Source organism: Choloepus didactylus, chromosome 20, assembly GCF_015220235.1.
Source record: "Choloepus didactylus isolate mChoDid1 chromosome 20, mChoDid1.pri, whole genome shotgun sequence".
Lineage (NCBI taxonomy): Eukaryota > Metazoa > Chordata > Mammalia > Pilosa > Megalonychidae > Choloepus > Choloepus didactylus.
The window spans coordinates 23,074,511-23,093,111 of record NC_051326.1 but is presented as its reverse complement, the minus strand read 5'-3'; the positions used below and the strand labels follow the sequence as shown (position 1 = coordinate 23,093,111).

The window sequence follows — 18,601 nt, the reverse complement described above, 5'->3', positions numbered from 1 at the left end:
CCGTCACCGCCGCCGCCTGAGTCACGCACGCCGGGGAGGAGGGGGCTGGAGAAGAGCCTGCAGGGGGAGCCGGGAGAGCCGGGGGCGGTGCCGGTACGGGGGAAGGTCCGAGGGGCTGGGCCCTGCCCTGGGGATAGCTTACTAAGAAAAAGATTTTCCCCTCTCCGCGCCGAGGAGAGGCCTCCGCAGGCCAAAAAGAGATTGCTCCGCCGTTCCTCAACACTTCGCTTTGCAAAATTCTGCTAAACTGCATCCAGCAGTTTCCCATCCAAGTGGGTGTTAGCGTACTCTCTCCTGGAAATGTAATGGTAAGCCAGACTGGCAGAGTTCTTGCCTCTAAGGCGTTTACTATCCGGAGCGAAGACACATAGTAATTAGCCACCAAGTGGTTTCTTCACTTTGAAGAACTCTTTGCCAGTCTCTAAGTGAAAGGCACAATCACCCCACAATTCCACTTCTAGCAACATGTCTGGAGAAACTATGACTCTTATAGGGTAACTTGTACACAGTGTTTGTAGCAGCATCGTTCAAAATTGCAAAAACCTGTAAACAAACATTGTTCATCAATTTAAAAATGGATAAATTGTGGCGTATTATACTCCGGTAAAATGATTTAGAACCCCATGTGATAACATGGATGAACCTCAAAAATAAGTCTGAGAGGAAAATGCTAGTCACAGAAGAATAGCTTTGTAATAACATTTATATAAAGTTTAAAGCCAAGCAAAACAATACCATATGTTTAGGAATGCATACATGTGTAAAAGTGTAAAGATGCATGTGGAAAGATAAACACTGAATTCTAATGGGAATAGGGAAGGAGCAGAAAGTGAAGAGATCCAGTTTCACAGGGGGCTTCAAGTGGCTGTTTTATTGCTTAAGTTGGGTATATAGCTATTCCTTACATTGTTTTTTATACTTTTCTAAATATCTGAATTATTTGATAATTTTTGAAGCTACAATACAGTGTGGTAAGTGTTGTGTTAAGAGAAGGACACGATCCTACGGGAGCATTTAACAAGGGTACATAAGCTAGTCAGGGAAGGCTTCCAGAAGGACTGGCACGTAAGCTGAGACCTCAGGGTTGAAAAGAGAAGAAGAGTGTTCCTAGGAGAAAGAACAGCCTTTGCAAAGGCTCAGAAAAAGCACAGCTCAATGAAGGAACTGAAAGAAACCCAGTGTGAATGGAGCAGAGTTCTGTGAAAGGAGGGAGGTGACAGGAGGTGATCTAGATAGTAGACTTCAGTTAGGCATCTTCCTCAGGGCTGGAAGCTGTTGATGAGTTTTAAGGTAGGGAGTAATTTTCAGGAAAGTAACAGTCATGAACTGTTTCACAAATTCAAGTTCAGTCATGAGGTTTTTCTCAAACAAAAGAGGCCCCCCTTCTCCCATGCCAGAAGTTCAGTTTCTCCCTCTTTCCTCTTTGTCTCTTACCCAACTGTTCAAAATCCCAGGAATGGGGGGACACGGGTATCTGAGCGGTCTGCCAAGGCCATTGCCAACCAGACCTCTACTCAGCAGTGGCCCTCCCTGGCCAGCTTTGGCTGGGGCCACACAGGTCACTGGGCAGATGTGTCCTCTCTTCCCTTTTCGAGTACAGCTCTTTCAGCTTTATCGCAACCCTCCATGCACAGGAGAGCCTGGAGTTCTTGTCTCAGAGTGTGTGTGTGCTGTTCCCTCTGCCTGGAACAGTCTTCCCCCAGATACACTTAGGGCTCACTCTCTGACTTCATTCAGGTCTCAGCTTAACCATTACTTCCTCCAAGCAGGCCTTCCCCCATCTCAAATGCATTTCTTCATTCTCTATTTCCTTATCTTGCTTTATCTGCATTGTTTTCTTCATTGTGCCCATTCCTACCTGATATTACAAAGTATATTTTTTGTCTGCTTCCCTTGCACTACAGTGAAACTCCATGAGGGCAAGAAGTTTGTCCCAAGGACAAGAACCTTTATGCTGCACTAATAAGCAGCCACAAAATCTCGGTGGTTTATGCCAATAAAAGCTCAGTTCTTGCTCATACTGTAAGTCCAATCTTCACCTCAAGAGGAGCGTCCACCATTACTGTAGTCGTGGGAAGAAAATGTGGCAAATTTCACAGTAGCTCTTAAAGCTCCTACCAGAAGAGACACCTGTGGCTTCCATTCACATTTCATTAGCCAAAGCAACTTACATGGCCCCATCTGACCAATAAATGCAGAAAAAATATTGGACGAAATTAAACACTTATTCATGGTAAAAACTCTCAGCAAACTAGAAATAGAAAGGAACTTCCTCAATCTGATAAAGAGCATCTATTAAAAACTTACAGGTAACATGATACCTGAAAGACTGAATGCTTCCCCCCTAGGGCAGGAAAAAGGCAAGGGCAGCTGTCCTCACCACTTCTATTCAGCATTGTAGTGGAGGTCCTAGTCAGTGCAATAAGGCAAGAAAAAGAATTAAAAAGCATACAAACTGGCTTTATTCAAAGATGGTGTTCTAGTTTGCTAATGCTGCAGAATGCAAAACACCAGAGATGAATTGGCTTTTATAAAAAGGGGGTTTATTTGGCTACACAGTTACAGTCTTAAGGCCATAAAGTGTCCAAGGTAACACATCAGTAATTGGGTACCTTCACTGGAGGATGGCCAATGGTGTCGGGAAAACCTCTGTTAGCTGGGAAGGCATGTGGCTGGCGTCTGCTCCAAAGTTCTGGTTGCAAAATGGCTTTCTCCCATTTTGAGCAAGCTTGCTCCTCTTCAAAACGTCACTCACAGCTGCACTGAGTTCCTTCTCTTTGAGTCAGCTCATTTATATGGCTCCACTGTTCAAGGCCCACCCTGAATGGGTGGGGCCATGCCGCCATGGGAATATCTCATCAGAGTCATCACCCACATCTGGGTGGGGCACATTCCAAGCAAATCTAATCAGCACCAAAACATCTGCCCCACAAGACTACATCAAAGATAATGGCATTTAGGGGACACAATACATTCAAACTGGCACAGATGGTGTGATTGTATATATGAAAAATCTTAAGGGATTTACAAAAAAAAAAAAAAAAAAAAGCTACTTGAATAAGGTCCAGGATTCGAAATCAATATCAGTTGTGTTTTTTTGTCACCGTTGACATTTAAAAAATAATAGCATTATCATAATGACAGTCACTTCACACAATCCAGGATGTCTATCATTTTAAAAATGGAAAATAACAAGTGTAGGTGAGGATGCCAAGAAATAGGAAACTTAGTATATTGTTGGTGGGAATATAAAATGGTACAGCCACTGTGGAAAAGTTTAGTGGGTTATCAGAAAGTGAAAGAAAAAATTACCATCTGCTCTGGTTTGCTAATGCTGCTGTTATGCAAAATACCAGTAATGGATAAGCTTTTATAAAGGGGGTTTATTCAGTTACAAAGTTACAGTCTAAAGGCCATGAAAATGTCTAAATTAAGGCATCAGCTCAAGAATACCTTCACTGAAGGAAGGCCAATGGTGTCCAGAAAATCTCTGTTAGCTTGGAAGGCACGTGGCTGGCATTTGCTTATCCTGGGTTGTATTCCAGCTCCTCTCTCAGCACCTGTGTGCTCTTCAAATGTTGCTCTTGGGGTGTTTTGCCCTCTCTGAGCATCTCTGACGCATTTCTCTCAACTGCTCTTCTGTCCTTCTGTTTGTGAGCTCTGTAATAGGACTTACAATGATTAAATCAAGACCCACCCTGAATGGGTGGGGTCCATATCTCCATGGAAATAATTTAATCAAATGGGTCACCAACATTTGATTGAGTCATATCTCCATGGAAACAATCAAAGGATTCCAACCTAATCAACACTAATATGTCTGCCCCCACAAGATTGCATTAAAGAATATGGTTTTTGCCAGGACATTATATATCCAAACAAGCATGCCATCTGACCCAGCAATTCCATTCTTAGGTATGTACACAAAAGAATTAAAAACAGGTACTCGGCTATTTGTATACCAATTTTCATGGTGGCATTATTCCCAATAGCCAAAAGGTGGAAGCAACCCAACTGTCCATCAACAGATGAATGGATAAACACAATATGGTATATACATGCAATGGAATACTATTTAGCCATAAAAAGGAATGGGGTTCTGATACATGCGACAACATGGATTAACCTTGAAGGCATCATGTTGAATGAAATAAGCCAGTCGCAAAATGACAGATATTGAATGATCTCACTGATATGAAATACTTAGGATAAGCAAATTCACAGAAACAGAAAGTAGATTACAGGTTACCAGTAGTGGGAGGGGGAAGGATAGGGAGTTATTACTTACTGGGTACAGAGATTCTGTTTGGGATGATGAAAAAGTTTTGGTAATGATTGGTGGTGATGGTAGCACACAATGTGAATGTAATTAATATCACTGAATTGTATACATGAAAGTGGTTAAAAATGTGTTATATATATGTTACCACAATAAAAAAAATTAAAAATAATATCCTTTACAATAGAATAAAAAATTTATATATGGGAACTCTGTATTTTATGGAGGATCTTTCTGTAAATCTACAACTTCTCTAATAATTTTTTTAATCAAATGCTTAGGGACAAATTTAACAAACTAGGCATAAAACGTACACAAGAAACTAAAAAACATCAATGAGTGCAATTTAAAAAAGACTTAAATAGTTAGAGTAATATACTATGTTCAGAGATGGAGGAAGAAACATTACTGTTAAGATGTCAGTTCTCCCCCAAATTTATCTATAGATTTGGTGCAATCCCAGTCAAACATCCAAAATTCTTGGTACAAATTAACACGTTGATTCTAAAACATACATGGAAATGCAAAGGACCTAGAATAGTCCAAGCAATTCTTAAAAAGAAAACCAAAGTTAGAGGGCTTACACTACCTGATTTCAAGATTTACTATAAAGCTATAATAATCAAGAGAGTCTGGTACTGGCATAAGGAAAACAATATAAATCAATAGAAAAGGAGAGAGAACCTAGAGGTAAATCCACATAATTGGGTTTTCACCAAATTGCCAAAGGAAGTTAATGGGGGAGATGATACTCTTTTCAACAAGTGATGCCAGAATAACTGGGGATCCATATCCTTACCTCAAACCATACACAAACTGAACCAAAAAAAAAAAAAAAAAGGTTCATAGACCTAAACATAAAAGCTAACACAATAAAACTACTGGAAGAAAACATAGGAGAAAATCTTCACTAACTTGGGTTAGGCAAATCTTAACAAAGGACACTGCTAAGAAAATGTAAAGGCAAACCACTGAGAAAAGATTTGCAAAACATATATCTGATAACAGACAATTTCAGAATTTATAACAAACTGTTACAATTCAATAGTAACAAGGTAAATGACCCAACTTAAAAATGGGCAAAACATTTGAATGGATTCCTCACCAAAGAAGATATATAAATGGCCAATAAACATAAAATGTTGCTCAGCATCATAAGTCTTTAGAGAAATGTAAATTAAAACTACAAGGAATTAAAAATCACACTAGGAAAAATGAAGATATGGCCCAAAGGAACAAACTTACACTTAAATGAAATACGGGAGTTGAAACAACTAATTAAAATGTTCAAACAAATATGCTAAATCAAATCTATGAGCTGAAGGATATCAAGAAGACACTGGATGACCATAAGGAAGAATTTTTAAGCTCGAAAAAACAAATGGCAGAAATTATGGGAATGAAAAACACAATAGAAGAGATGAAAAACACAAAGGAGATATACAACAACAGATTTGAAGAGGAAGAAGAAAGGATTCATGAACTAGAGGCTAGAGGTCAGGACACCTGAAATCCTACACACAAAAGAACAGATAGAGGAAAAAAATGGAAAAATATGAGAAGCATCTTGTGGAATTGAATGACAACATGAGGCACATGAATATACATGTCATGGATGTCCCAGAAGGAGGAGAAGGGAAAAGGGGCAGAAACAATAACGGGGGAAATAATCACTGAAAATTTCCCATCTCTTATGAAAGACATAAAACTGCAGATCCCAGAAGTGCAGCATACCCCAAAGAGAATAGATCTGATTCAGGCCTACTCCAGACTATCAAATGTCAAAGACAAAGAATTCTGAAAGCAGCGAGAGAAAAGTGATCCATCACATACAAGGGAAGCTCAATAAGACTGTGTGGATTTCTCAGTAAAAATCATGGAGGCGAGAGGGTACTGCTATGATATATTAGACAGTGAAAGAAAAAAAAACTGCCAACCAAGAATTCTATATCAGGCAAAACTGTCCTTCAAAAATGAGGGAGAATTTAAAATATTTTCAGACAGACAGTGAGAGAGTTTGTGAACAAGATACCCACTCCACAAGAAATACTAAAGGGAGCATGTTCCGGTTTGCTAATGCTTTCATTATGCAAAATACCAGAAACGGATTGGCTTTTATAAAGAGGGTTTATTTGGTTACAAAATTACAGTTTTAAGGCCATCAAGTGTTCATGGTAAGGCATCCACAATAGGGTACCTTCACTAGAGAAAAGCCATTAGCATCCAGGAAACCTCTCTTAGCTGGGAAGGCATGTGTCTGACATCTACTGATCCCAGGTTGTGTTCCAGCTCCACTCTCAGCTCCTGTGCATTCTTCAAAGTGTTTCTCTTGGCTGCAGTACCTCCTCTCTCTATGAACACTTTCATAGGACTCCAGTGATTCAATTAAAACCCACCCTGAATGGGCGGGGTAACACCTCCATGGAAATTTCCAATCAAAACCTCACCCACAGTTGATTGAGTCACATCTCCATGGAAACACTCAATCAAAAGTTTCCAACCTAATCAACACAAATATATCTGCTCCCACAAGACTACATCAATGAACATGGCATTTTAGGGGACATAGTACATCCAAACTGGCACAGAGCATTACAGGCAGATAGGAAAATATAGGAAAGAGAGGTTTGGAAGGTTAGGGGCGTGTATGACACCAGAAGGAAAGATAGAAGATAAAGACTGGGACTGTATAACTTAGTGAAACCTAGAGTGGTCAATGATGGTGATTAAATGTACTAAGAATGATTTTACATGAGGAAAAACAAATGAATGCCAACACTGAAAGGTGTTGAAAATAGGATGGTATGGGGGAAAAATACAATCAATGCAAACTAGAGTCTATAGTTAACAATAACATTGTAATATGCTTCCATTAATTGTAACAAAGGCAATATACCAAAGCCAAATGTGTATAAGAGGGGAATAGAAGGTTGCAGTAAGGAATTCCTGGTGGTATTGTTGTATGACCTTTTCATTTCATTCAATTTTAATTTTTTTCTTTTTTTTTTTTGTTCCTCTTTTTTTCCTCCTCTTCCTCTTTCTTTGCAGTAGAAATGGAAATGTCCTGATATAGATTGTGGTGGTAAATGCGTAAGTATGTGATTATACCAGGAATCACTGATTGTTTACTTAGGATGGATTGTATGGTGTGTGAATACAACTGTTTAAAAAATAAACATTGGGATACAAGTGTTGGAGAAAATGTGGAGAGAGATATATACCTATTCACTGTTGGCAGGCAAGTTGAATGGTGCAGCCCTTCAGGAGGCCAGTGTGGTGGTTCCACAGGAAGCTAAGTATGGGACTGCTATATGGTCCTGCTATATTGGGTGTATATTTGGAGGAACTGAGAATGGGGACATGAGTGGACATTTGCCCACTGATGTTTGTGGCAGCAGTATTCACAATTTGCAATGAATGGAGGTGGCCTAAGGATACACTGATTGATAAATGGAATGGTGAACTGTGGTGTACACATACAAGGGAATATTGAGTGGTGGCAAGAAGGACTAAAGCTGTGAGGTATGCAACAAGGTGAGTGGAACTTGAGGACAGTATGTTGAGTGAAATAAGCCAGAAACATTATAACCCTTCACTAGTATGGACTAACAATAATGTGCAAACTCTGAGAATTGAATGTGGGAGCATGGGTTATCTGGGAAAGGCTTATTGTAAAGGTTCCTAGATTGTAAGCTTTACAGCAGTTACATCTATTTATGGTTGCAATGGTCATTTCTAAATTCTGAGAAGCTGAGCTGTTTCTGTGTGACCTGGTCAGTCCCTGGAGCTTCAGGTGTCTGTCTTGGTGCCTGGGACTCAGAGCCAGAGTTTGGCAGCTGTGAGTGTTGACATTGCCCCATGCAGCAACTGTTAAAGAGGCTGAAAAGGAGATCAGACTTCAGTTGGAGATATGAATGAAGGGGACTTGGTTGAGACTGGGGTAGATCAGACTAAAGGGTAGAGGATGATATTGACTGTTTTAAAACATTGGCGTCTGTGTGGGACTAAAGGAAGAGATGTTAATTTGGTGCAAAATCTATGTTATATAGTAAACTATATAATTTAATTTGTATGGGTAGTTTACTCAAATATCATAATTAATGGACCCTTGAACAGGGAGTGAGCTCTGGTTGGTTTGTACAGGTTAGCGTGAAGTCCCAATACATCCCAGATAATTCGGGTAAAGAATAAAAAGTATTTGCAAAGTCCCCTTGAGGGACTGCGGAAAAATGTGAAAATATTAAACTTCCCCACCTGGTGAATTCCTGATATTCTTCCAAGCACTGAGCACTACCAGTTTTGTAAGCTCAGCCCTTGATCCTGGGGCTTGCCCTTAAGAAGCTTTTACTGCAAAAGAGAGGCTAAGCCTACCTATAATTGTACCTGAGAGTCACCCCCAGAGAACCTCTTTTGTTTCTCAGATGTGGCCTCTCTCTCTAAGCCAGCTCAGCAGGTGGACTTGATGCCTTCCCCCATGTGGGACATGACTCCCAGGAGTGTATGTCTCCCTGGCAATGTGGGCTGTGAGTCCTGGGGATGAGCCTGGACCCAGCTTTAGGATTGAGAAAGCCTTCTGAACTAAAGGGGGAAAAAGAAATGAAACAAAGTAAAGTTTCAGGGGCTGAGAAATTTCAAATGGAGTCAAGAGGTCATTCTGGAGGTTATTCTTATGCATTATATAGACGTCCCATTTTAGTTTATTAGAAAAGCTGGAAGGAAATATTTGAAACTGTTGAACTGCAATCCAGTTTCCTTGATTCTTGAAGACAAGTGCATAACTATATAGCTTATATGGCGTGACCATGTGATTGTGAAAACCTTATGGCTCATACTCCCTTTATCCAGTGAATGGACAGATGAGTAGAGAAATGGGGGGGGGGAGTATATGAATAATAGTGGGGAGGGGTATAGAATGTTTTGGGTGTTCTTTTTTGCTTTTATTTTTATTCTTACTTTTACTTTTATTTTTTTGGAGTAATGAAAATGTTAAAAACTTGATTGTGGTGATGAATGTACAATATATGATGATACTGTGAACAACTGTATTCATTTGTTTGATGATTGTCTGGTATGTGAATATATTTAAATAAAAATGCATTTTAAAAAGGCAAAAAAAAAAAAACCTATAGGGAGATATCACTACACACCCACTAGAATGGCTAAAATTAAATGGCCTGATAATAGCAAGTGTTAACAAGGATATAGAGCAACTGGAACTCTTATAAATTCTAGGATGAATGTAAACTGGTACATCCATTTTGGAAAACAGTAGTTTCTTATAAAGTTAAACATATACTTAGTATATGACCATATGTGGGGACCCAGGGCCCAGGCTCCCTTCTCCTCCATAGTGATTCCTACTTGACCAGGACAGATGTTAAATGACATCAGACCTTCCAAGGCAGGGAAAAAATGTAAACAAAGCACTGAAACTCCCCTGATCACTGTCAATAACAAATCTCCACACCTTTGTGTCATGAGACCCTGTCAAAACTCTTTTCTCACACCCTACTTGTCCAAACCCTTATAAACCACCCCCTGGCACCCCCTGCTTTTGCAGAACGCTAACTTCCATCTTTCCCAGCTCACTGCCGCTGTGGAATAAATTATCTCCTGTAAGTAAGCCCTATTAAACTCATGTCTAATTTCATGCCTGGCGTGTTCTTGGTCCTAGAGCTAAGATGGGTTTTGACACCATATGACCTAGCTATTTACCCAAGAGAAATGGAAACATACGCCTATAAAGACTTGCATCCAAATGCTAATGCTATTAATAGCTTTATTCATAACAGCCCCAAACTAGAAACAACTCAAAGGTCCCTTAGCAGGAGAATGAATGAACAAATCATGGTATGTGCATACAATGGAATACTACTCACCAATAAAGAATAAATTACTGGTAGCACACACAAAAAACATAGATGAGCATCAAAAACTTTATGCTGAACAAAAGAAGACAGGCACAAAAGGTTACATACTATAGTGTATTATTCCATTTATATGAAACAATGGAAAAGAAAATCTAATCTAGAGTGACTGAAAGCAGAGAGTCATTTCCTGGGGCCGGGGTGGTGGAAGGACTTATTGTGATGTAACACATAGGAATTTTGGGAAGTCATAGAAATGTTTTGTATCTTATCCATGGGGATGGTGACTTGATATATAAGTGTGTCAAACTCATTGAAATGTATACTTAAAATGGGTTCATTTTATTGTATATAAACAATTCAACAATAAAGTTGAGCTGAAAAAAAAGGAACACTGAAATCTTCCTGGAGATAAAGAATGACTCCCAGGTTTCTGGCTTGGGAGATTGGATGGATGGAGGTACCATTCACAGATGTAGGAAACTAAGAAAAAGCAGATTTGAAGGGAAGAAGAATTATTTGGGACATGTTGAATTTGAGATGTAAAGGCAATTGATTTGAAGGTCTGGAGAGATATCTGGACTAGATATAAATATCTGAAAGAAATCAGCACAGAAATAGCAAAGTGAAGTCTTGGAGGAGGGTAAGATCCCCCAATTAACGTGTGTAGGGCTGAGAACAGACTCTACAGGAGCACCTGAGATGGGCAGGGACTGAAGAAGCCAGAACAGTGAGAGGAAAACTAGGAGAATTTCAAGGAGGGAAGGTCTGAAAATTATCCACTCAATTTAGCTACCAGGTCATTAGTGACAGGGCAGTGGTAGGAGCAAAGGGCAGACTACAGTGAGAAGAGGAGTCAAAGAATTTAAACAAGTGTACACAGTTAGTGTAGATGATCCCTTCAAGAAGTGTAGCTGGGAAGAGGAGGGGGGATCTAAATCACCAGGCAGAGAGAGATGTAGATGAGACGGGTTTTTAACTATTCTTCAGGACAAAGTCAGTTTGCTTAACTAATATAGGAATACCTAAATAGCCAGAATAATAACCCCAAAAAAGTCCATGTCCTAATCCCAGCAAACTGAATATGGCAGGTTACATGACAAGCAGGAACTAAGGTTGCTCATCTGCTGCCTTTAAAACAGGGAGACTAGCCTGGATTATCCAGGGGCCCAGTGTAATCACAAAGGTCCTTAAAAAAGGGAAGAGGGGGGCCAAAGAGACCCAGTGAGAGGGCAGCATGAGGACTCAGCTGAGCATTGCTGGTTGGAAGACGGAAGGAAGGGCCTCCAGCCAAGGGATACAGGCAGCCTCCGGAAGCTGGAAAAGGGCAAGGAAATGGCTTCTCCCCGAGAGCAGCCCTGCTGACACCCTGATTTTAGTCCAGTGAGGCCCATTTCAGTTTCTTACCTCTGCAACTGTGAGAAAATAAACTTGTGTTATTTTAAATCACAATGTTTGTTGTAGTTTGTTGCAGTGGCAATAGGAAACTAATGTGCCAGGTAAGTGAAGAAGTCCTCGTTCATATTACGAAAGCATCTTCAGCTTAAGGATGGCAACCAAGCTTCCTTTATTTTGATGGAGGAGGTTTTTTTTCCTTCAGAATTCCTTTAAATCACTCCCAATATATTTTATTTTTTCCTTGATTTTTTAAAAATTTTTATCAAAGTAATAGATGTACATAGTTTCAGAAGTCCAAATATAACAAAAAATAGCAGTTTCTGTCCCAACTTGCCTCCCTCCAGAGTTCCATTTCTCAGGAGTAGTCATTTTCAATATTTTCAAGCTGTTTCTTCTGGTATTAATCTCCATGTCTAAGGTTATAAGGTTAATTTCTTGGTTTTTCAGTTTTGACATTATCCTCTGGTTTTCTACCCTGCTGGAAACTTCTGGTGCTCCTACTCCCATCTGGGCTAGCCGTGCACGAGGCAGAAGTCCAGAGAACTTCCTTCAACATCACCCTGGGCGTTCCCGCTGCCTCCCTTCTGTGTAGGCTTCCTTGGCTCCTGGATCCTATATCTTCCTCTTTCTCGGGTTACTGCCTTGTTTTGGCAGAGCACATCTTCCACAGCTTTCTAGGAAAGAGTGCTTGCCAAAAAAAAAATCTTCATTCAGGGAAACTATAATTTTAAATTTAAAAATTTTTAAAAAGTCTTTGTTTTGCTTCATTCGTGATTGAAAGTTTAGTTTTAGAATTTTAGGGTGAAATAATTTTCACTCAAAGTTTTTAAAGCATTTCCATATTAATTTCCATTGTTGCTATTTGAAAGGAGAACTATGCTGATTCCCATTCTGGGAAAATATTTACTCTGCAAACTTTTAGCCTCTTCTTTTCTCCCACTGTTGTGAAATTTCATAACGTGCTTTAGAATGCGTCTTTTTCCATTCATTGTGCCAGCCTTGAAATTAATTTTTTTCAGCTTTGAGAAAGTTTGTATATAATTCTTTGATAATTTCCTCTCCTCTATTTTGTTTTCTTTTAGAATTCCTCTTAACCTACTATTTTTTTTAACATGTGACAAATACATTTCTTTTTATTGTTATTAAAGTTTTCTCCAACAAATTCCAATATCTGAAACATTTCCTTTTCTTTGATTCCACTGTTGGCTGTAGTTTGAGACCTGCACACTCCCTTCCCTTTCAGCTCAAAGGGAGCTCCTTTGTATGTAGCCACACACTTGTCATTAGTGTAAACATCAGGCTGTATCTGCTCCCACATCTTAGGATTTAACTCCTTGTCAGGTTCTCTAGGGAAAGCATCAAAAGTAATTCTGTCATGTAGCCTTTCTCTCTCTAAGCCCAACTAGACAAATAAATTCATTATCCTCCCCGCCACAAGGGACATGACTCCCAGGGGAATGAATCTCCCTTGTGATGTGGGACTGGTTCCCAGGAATGAGCCCGGCTCTGGCAGCAAGGGATTGAAAATGCCTACTTGATCAAAAGGGGGAAAAAAAAGAAAGGTAACAAGCTGAGGTCACAGTGGCTGAGAGATCCCAAATAGAGTCGAGAGGCTATCCTGGAGGTTTCTCTTATGCAAGCTCCAGCTAGACATCCCAAATGGCCACAGTATGCCATGCCCTTACCAAAAGTAGTACCCAGATACCTAGGTCCCTACCTGATATTCTATACAAGATGCACTCACTTAAGTTTTACCTTTCAGAAACTTAAATCCACCAGTGTTCCTAAGCCAGACAAGTCCTAAAACTCAAAGGCAATTGCCTCTTTAAGATTAACTATCAGGTGTGGCCTCTTCCCCATACTGTCGACACCCCCTTTCAATATGAACAAGTTAGGGTGCTCACTGCCTGGACATCCCTGAAGATAGAGAAAGACATTGAGAGGAAGGAGCAGCAACAAACAAGATAAGCTGTACCAAAGGTCTATAAATATTGAAACTTTATATAATTATATATGTTTTTTGGATGCTGGGGTATTGGAATGGCTGGAAGGAGGTAAATGACATGGTGAAACTGTAGCCTATAGCATCCGTTGGGATTTGCTCTATAGCTGCTCTTTGAATTGTGCCTTGAAGGTCTTCACCTTTCTGTATATACCTTGCATTGCATCATAAGGAAAGAACTGAAATTGTGGAACTGTAACCCATAACAAGTTTTGAAATTACCTATATGACTGCTTGTTGAGCTATACATCGAGAGATGACACCTTTCTGTATGTATGTTATATTTTACAATAATGGAAATGGATGAAGTTGTGGATCTGGGACCCATGCCATTCTTTGAGATTTGCTCTCTAACTATGATATCGTACATTGAAAGTTATATATGTTATATATGTTAAAGTTCACAATTTTAAAAATGGAAAAAAAAAAGTATTTCTGTCTCCAGGAAGAGATCCATTAGGAGAGCCAAGATTTCAACTGTCTCTGGTGAACTAGCACACAACACCATTGCTTGAGATAGTACTCCCCTCATCTTTGCAGGTTTGAGGTTACAAAGTAAAATCACCATTCAATTTTGCATCTGTTTAAGAGGAACATGATTCACCAGGCTACTGACAACTGTTCTTGGGGCTGTTTCACCCACATCTACTTCTTCTACATACAAAGAATCTGCATCAGGGTGTTTTCTGGCAATGATGATATAACCAATCCTAAGATCCAGAAGGGAAACATCTATTGGCTTAGAATAGGCACTTCCTGCTATTGATTGCTGCTGTTTTTTCTCCTTCTTCTCTTCTTTTTTCCCCAATTTTCTCTTTCACTTTCTTTTCTTCTCCTCTACCTCCATTTATCTTTTTGTTGGCAGCAAAAGACACAGTTGCTGATGTAGACTGTATCACATTTTCAGAAAGTGTAGATTAGCTTGTAGCAGAGTACCAGAAAGGAATGGTATTTGTTTCACTCCATTTTGAGTTTCTGCCTGAATTAGCTCTTGTTTCAGTTCTTCGGTTTCTTTCTTTAGTTTAGCATTTCCAACAAGGAGTTTCTTCTCCTCTCTCAAAATTGCCTGCAAAATTGCTTTCTCCTTAAGAAGAGCAACTTGCTTAAGATATTCAATAATTTGATCTTTCTTTAAAAAAACAAATCTTTATCAAATAAAAAAGCACTTCCAAACAAAACAAAGCTAAGCAATGGGAAAAATAAATATCCTGAAATAATGTCATTCCAATATGCTCCTACCATACCAAAAGAAAATTAATAAACCAGTGTCACACCTGAGCTTTCCCATGTCATTAAGATAACCTTCAATATCTTGTCTGTTCTTATTAGATTATCGTTCCCTCTTAACTGGCTGCTATCTATCTCTAGGTCCCCTATGTTCTGAAATATCAGACACTTATTTTGCATCTTCCACAGAGTTCACATTAGTGGTAACATACAAAATCTCTCCTTTCGTGTCTGGCTTATTTCACTTAGCATTATGTCTTCAAGGTTCATCCATGGTGTCATATGTTTCAGGACCTCGTTCCTTCTTACTGCTGCATAGTATTCCATCGTGTGTATGTACCACGTTTTGTTTATCCACTCATCTGATGAGGGACATTTAGGTTGTTTCCATCTCTTGGTAATTGTGAATAATGCCACTATGAACACGTTGTGCAAATATCTGTTCACGACACTGGTTTCAGATCCTCTGGGTAAATATCGAGACATGAAATTGTTGGATCACAGGGTAACTCAAGATCTAGTTTTCTGAGGAAATGCCAAACTGTATTCCAGAGTGGCTGAACCATTAAACAGTCCCACCAGCAACGAATAAGAGTTCCAACTTCTCCACATCCTCTCCAGCATTTGTAGTTTCCTGTTTGTTTAATGGCAGCCATTCTTATTGGTGTGGGATGATACCTCATTGTGGTCTTGATTCAAATCTCCCTAATAGCTAGTGAAGATGAACATTTTTTCATGTGTTTTTTTAGCCATTTGTGTTTCTTCTTCAGAGAAATGTCTTTTCATATCTTTTGCTCATTTTATAATTGGGCTGTTTGTACTATTGTCATTGAGTTGTAAGATTTCTTTATATATACAAGATATCAGTCTCTTATCAGATACATGGTTTCCAAATACTTTCTCCCATTGAATTGGCTGCCTCTTTATCATTTTGACAAATTCCTTTGAGGTACAGAAGCTTTTAATTCTGAGGAGTTCCCATTTATCTATTTTTTTTCTTTCATTGCTTATGCTTTAGTGTAAGATCTAAGAAGTGACCTCCTAATACTAGGTCTTGAAGATGTTTCCCTAGATTATCTTCTAGGAGTTTTATGGTTCTGTCTCTGATATTGAGATCTTTGATCCATATTGAGTTAATTTTTGTACAGGATGTGAGGTAGGGGTCCTCTTTCATTCTTTCAGATACAGATATCCAGTTCTCCCAGCCTCATTTGTTAAAGAGGCTATTATGTCCCAGTTCAGAGGATTTGGGGCCTTATCATAGACCATATTAGATCTGGCGGTCTATTTACAAATTCTCAATTAGATTCCATTGATCAATATGTCTATCTTTGTGCCAATACCATGCTGTTTTGACTACAGTAGCTTTATAGTAGGCTTCAAAGTCAGGTAGTGTAAGTTCTCCCACTTCGTTTTTCTTTTTTAGAATATTTTTAGCAATTCAAGGCATCTTTCCCTTCCAAATAAATTTGATGACTAGCTTTTCCAAGTCTGCAAAGTAGATTGTTGGAATTTGATGGGAATTGCATTGAATTTATAGATCAGTTTGGGTAGGATTGACATCTTAATGACTTTTAGCCTTCCCATCCATGAACATGGACTATCTCTCCATCTCTTTAGGTCCCCTTTTATTTCTTTTAGTAGAGCTATGTAATTTTCTGTGTAGAGGTCATTTACATCCTTGGTTAAACTTATTCCTAAGTACTTTTTTCATTGCTATTGAGAGTGGAATGTTTTTCTTGAGTGTCTCTTCAGTTATGTCATTTCTACTGTATTGGAACATTACTGACTTATGTGCATTAATCTTATATCCTGCCACTTTGCTGAATTTGTTTATTAGCTCAAGTAGTTGTGTCATCAATTTCTCAGGGTTTTCCAAATATAAGATCATATCATCTGCCAATAATGAGAGTTTTGCTTCTTCCTTTCCAATTTGGTTGCCTTTTATTTCTTTGTCTTGCCAGATTGCCCTGGCTAGCACTTCCAGCACAATGTTGAATAATAGTGCTGAAAGCAGCATCCTTGTCTTGTTCCTGATCTTAGAGGGAAGGCTTTCAGTCTCTCACCATTGAGTACTATGCTGGCTGTGGGTTTTTCATATATGTCCCTTAACATTTTGAGGAAGTTTCCTTCAATTCCTAGTTTTCAAAGTGTTTTTATCAAAAAAAGGATGCTGGATTTTGTTGAATGCTTTTTCAGCATCTATTGAGATGATCATTTGATTTTTCCCTTCTGATTTGTTAATGTGTTATATTACATTGATTGATTTTCTTATGTTGAACCACTCTGGCATGCCTGGGATGAACCCCACTTGGTCAGGGTGTACAATTTTTTTAATGTGTCTTTGAATTCAATTTGCAAGTATTCCCCTGTTGAGAATTTTTGCATCGATATTCATTAAGGAGATTGGCCTATAGTTTTCCTTTCTTGCAACATCTTTATCTAGTTTTGGTATTAGAGTGATGTTGGCCTCATTAAATAGTTAAGTAGTGTTCCATTTTCTTCAATTTTTTGAAAGAATTTAAGTAGGAATGCTATCAGTTCTTTTTGGAAGGCTTAGTAGAATTCCCCTGTGAAGCATCTGGCCTGGGGTTTTATTTGTAGGAAACTTTTTAATAACTGATTGGATCTCTTTACTTGTGATTGATTTTGTTGAAGTCTTCTGTTTGTTCTTGGGTCAGTCTAGGTTGTTCATGTTTCCAGGAAATTATCCATTTCCTCTAAATTATCTAGTTTATTGCCATACAGTTGTTCATAGTATCCTCTTATAATTTTTTTTTTTAATGTCCTCAGGATCCTTAGTAATATCCCCCCTCTGATTTATTGTTCTATTTATTTGGGTCTTCTCTCTTTTTTACTTTGTCAGTCTAGCTAAGGGTTTATTGATCTTGTTGATCTTCTCCAAGAAACAACTTTTGGTTTTATTTATTCTCTGTATTGTTTTTTCCCCCCCACATCATTTATTTCTGCTTTAATCCTTTAATTTAAGGCTGATCTGTCTCTGCACCCTTCTGTTCCTGGCTCTTCAGAATAGCATTGTTGGTTGCCATTTTTGAAAAAAAAATGGCAGAAATTCACAGAAAGTGGACGATAGTTCTCGAGCAGCTTCAGCATGGTGCAGCCTCACCTTAATCTATTATTGATCCTTGGACTGTCTTATCTTTTCTGTACTTTTCATCTCTTCATCATTTTGTTTTTTTCCTAGATTTCTTTAACTTAATCTCTGGGGTTTATTTCCATAATATTTTTAATTTCCAAGAGCCTTTACTTGGTCTCAGAATGTTCTTCTTATAACATTGTTTTCTCTCCCACCTCTTCTATTTTTTAAACTTTTAATTGTGGTTACATAATCTCTCATCTCTTCTTTATTCTGGGGTTTTCACCGTAGTTTGTTTTAGGATTTCTGCTGCCTGCATTCTCTTTCCTTGGAGTTCTTTTTCTATTTGTTTTCATGCTAGAATCTTTTCTCAAGTGTCTGGTTTAAGTGTCTAGTTATCCTAAACTGACCATTTCTATTTAAGGGCCAGGAATTGAAAAGAAAAATGGAAAGTATAGGGTATGTTTGGGACAGTCTTATTTGACTTTTTTTTTTTTTTTTGGTGCAGACTCAGAAGTTTCATGGGAGGACACCCAGAGGCCACAATTTGTAAACCTCTTGTTTGGGGTTAGGTTTCTCTAGAGAGAGATCCTCCAGGCTCCTGACTAGTGGGGAAGAAGAGAGGCTAGTAAGCATGGCTGCTAGCACTGCAGGGGATGAATCTCTGTGTGGTGGGTGGGGATGGAGTGGAAGGTGGGGAAAGATGCATGCTGGGTGCATTACCACATATT

At 38.9% G+C, this 18,601-nt stretch overlaps 1 protein-coding gene and 1 pseudogene across 1 annotated transcript in view; both read right to left on the bottom strand.

Moving 5' to 3' along the window:
• HGSNAT (heparan-alpha-glucosaminide N-acetyltransferase) overlaps window positions 1–161 on the bottom strand; it is a 38,747-nt gene extending 38,586 nt beyond the window's left edge. The window contains exon 1 of the mRNA XM_037813012.1: window positions 143–161. The gene's annotated coding sequence lies outside the window, so the exon portion shown is untranslated. The remainder of the gene's footprint in view (window positions 1–142) is intronic.
• Window positions 22–18,601, bottom strand: part of LOC119516432 — a 19,978-nt pseudogene continuing 1,398 nt past the window's right edge.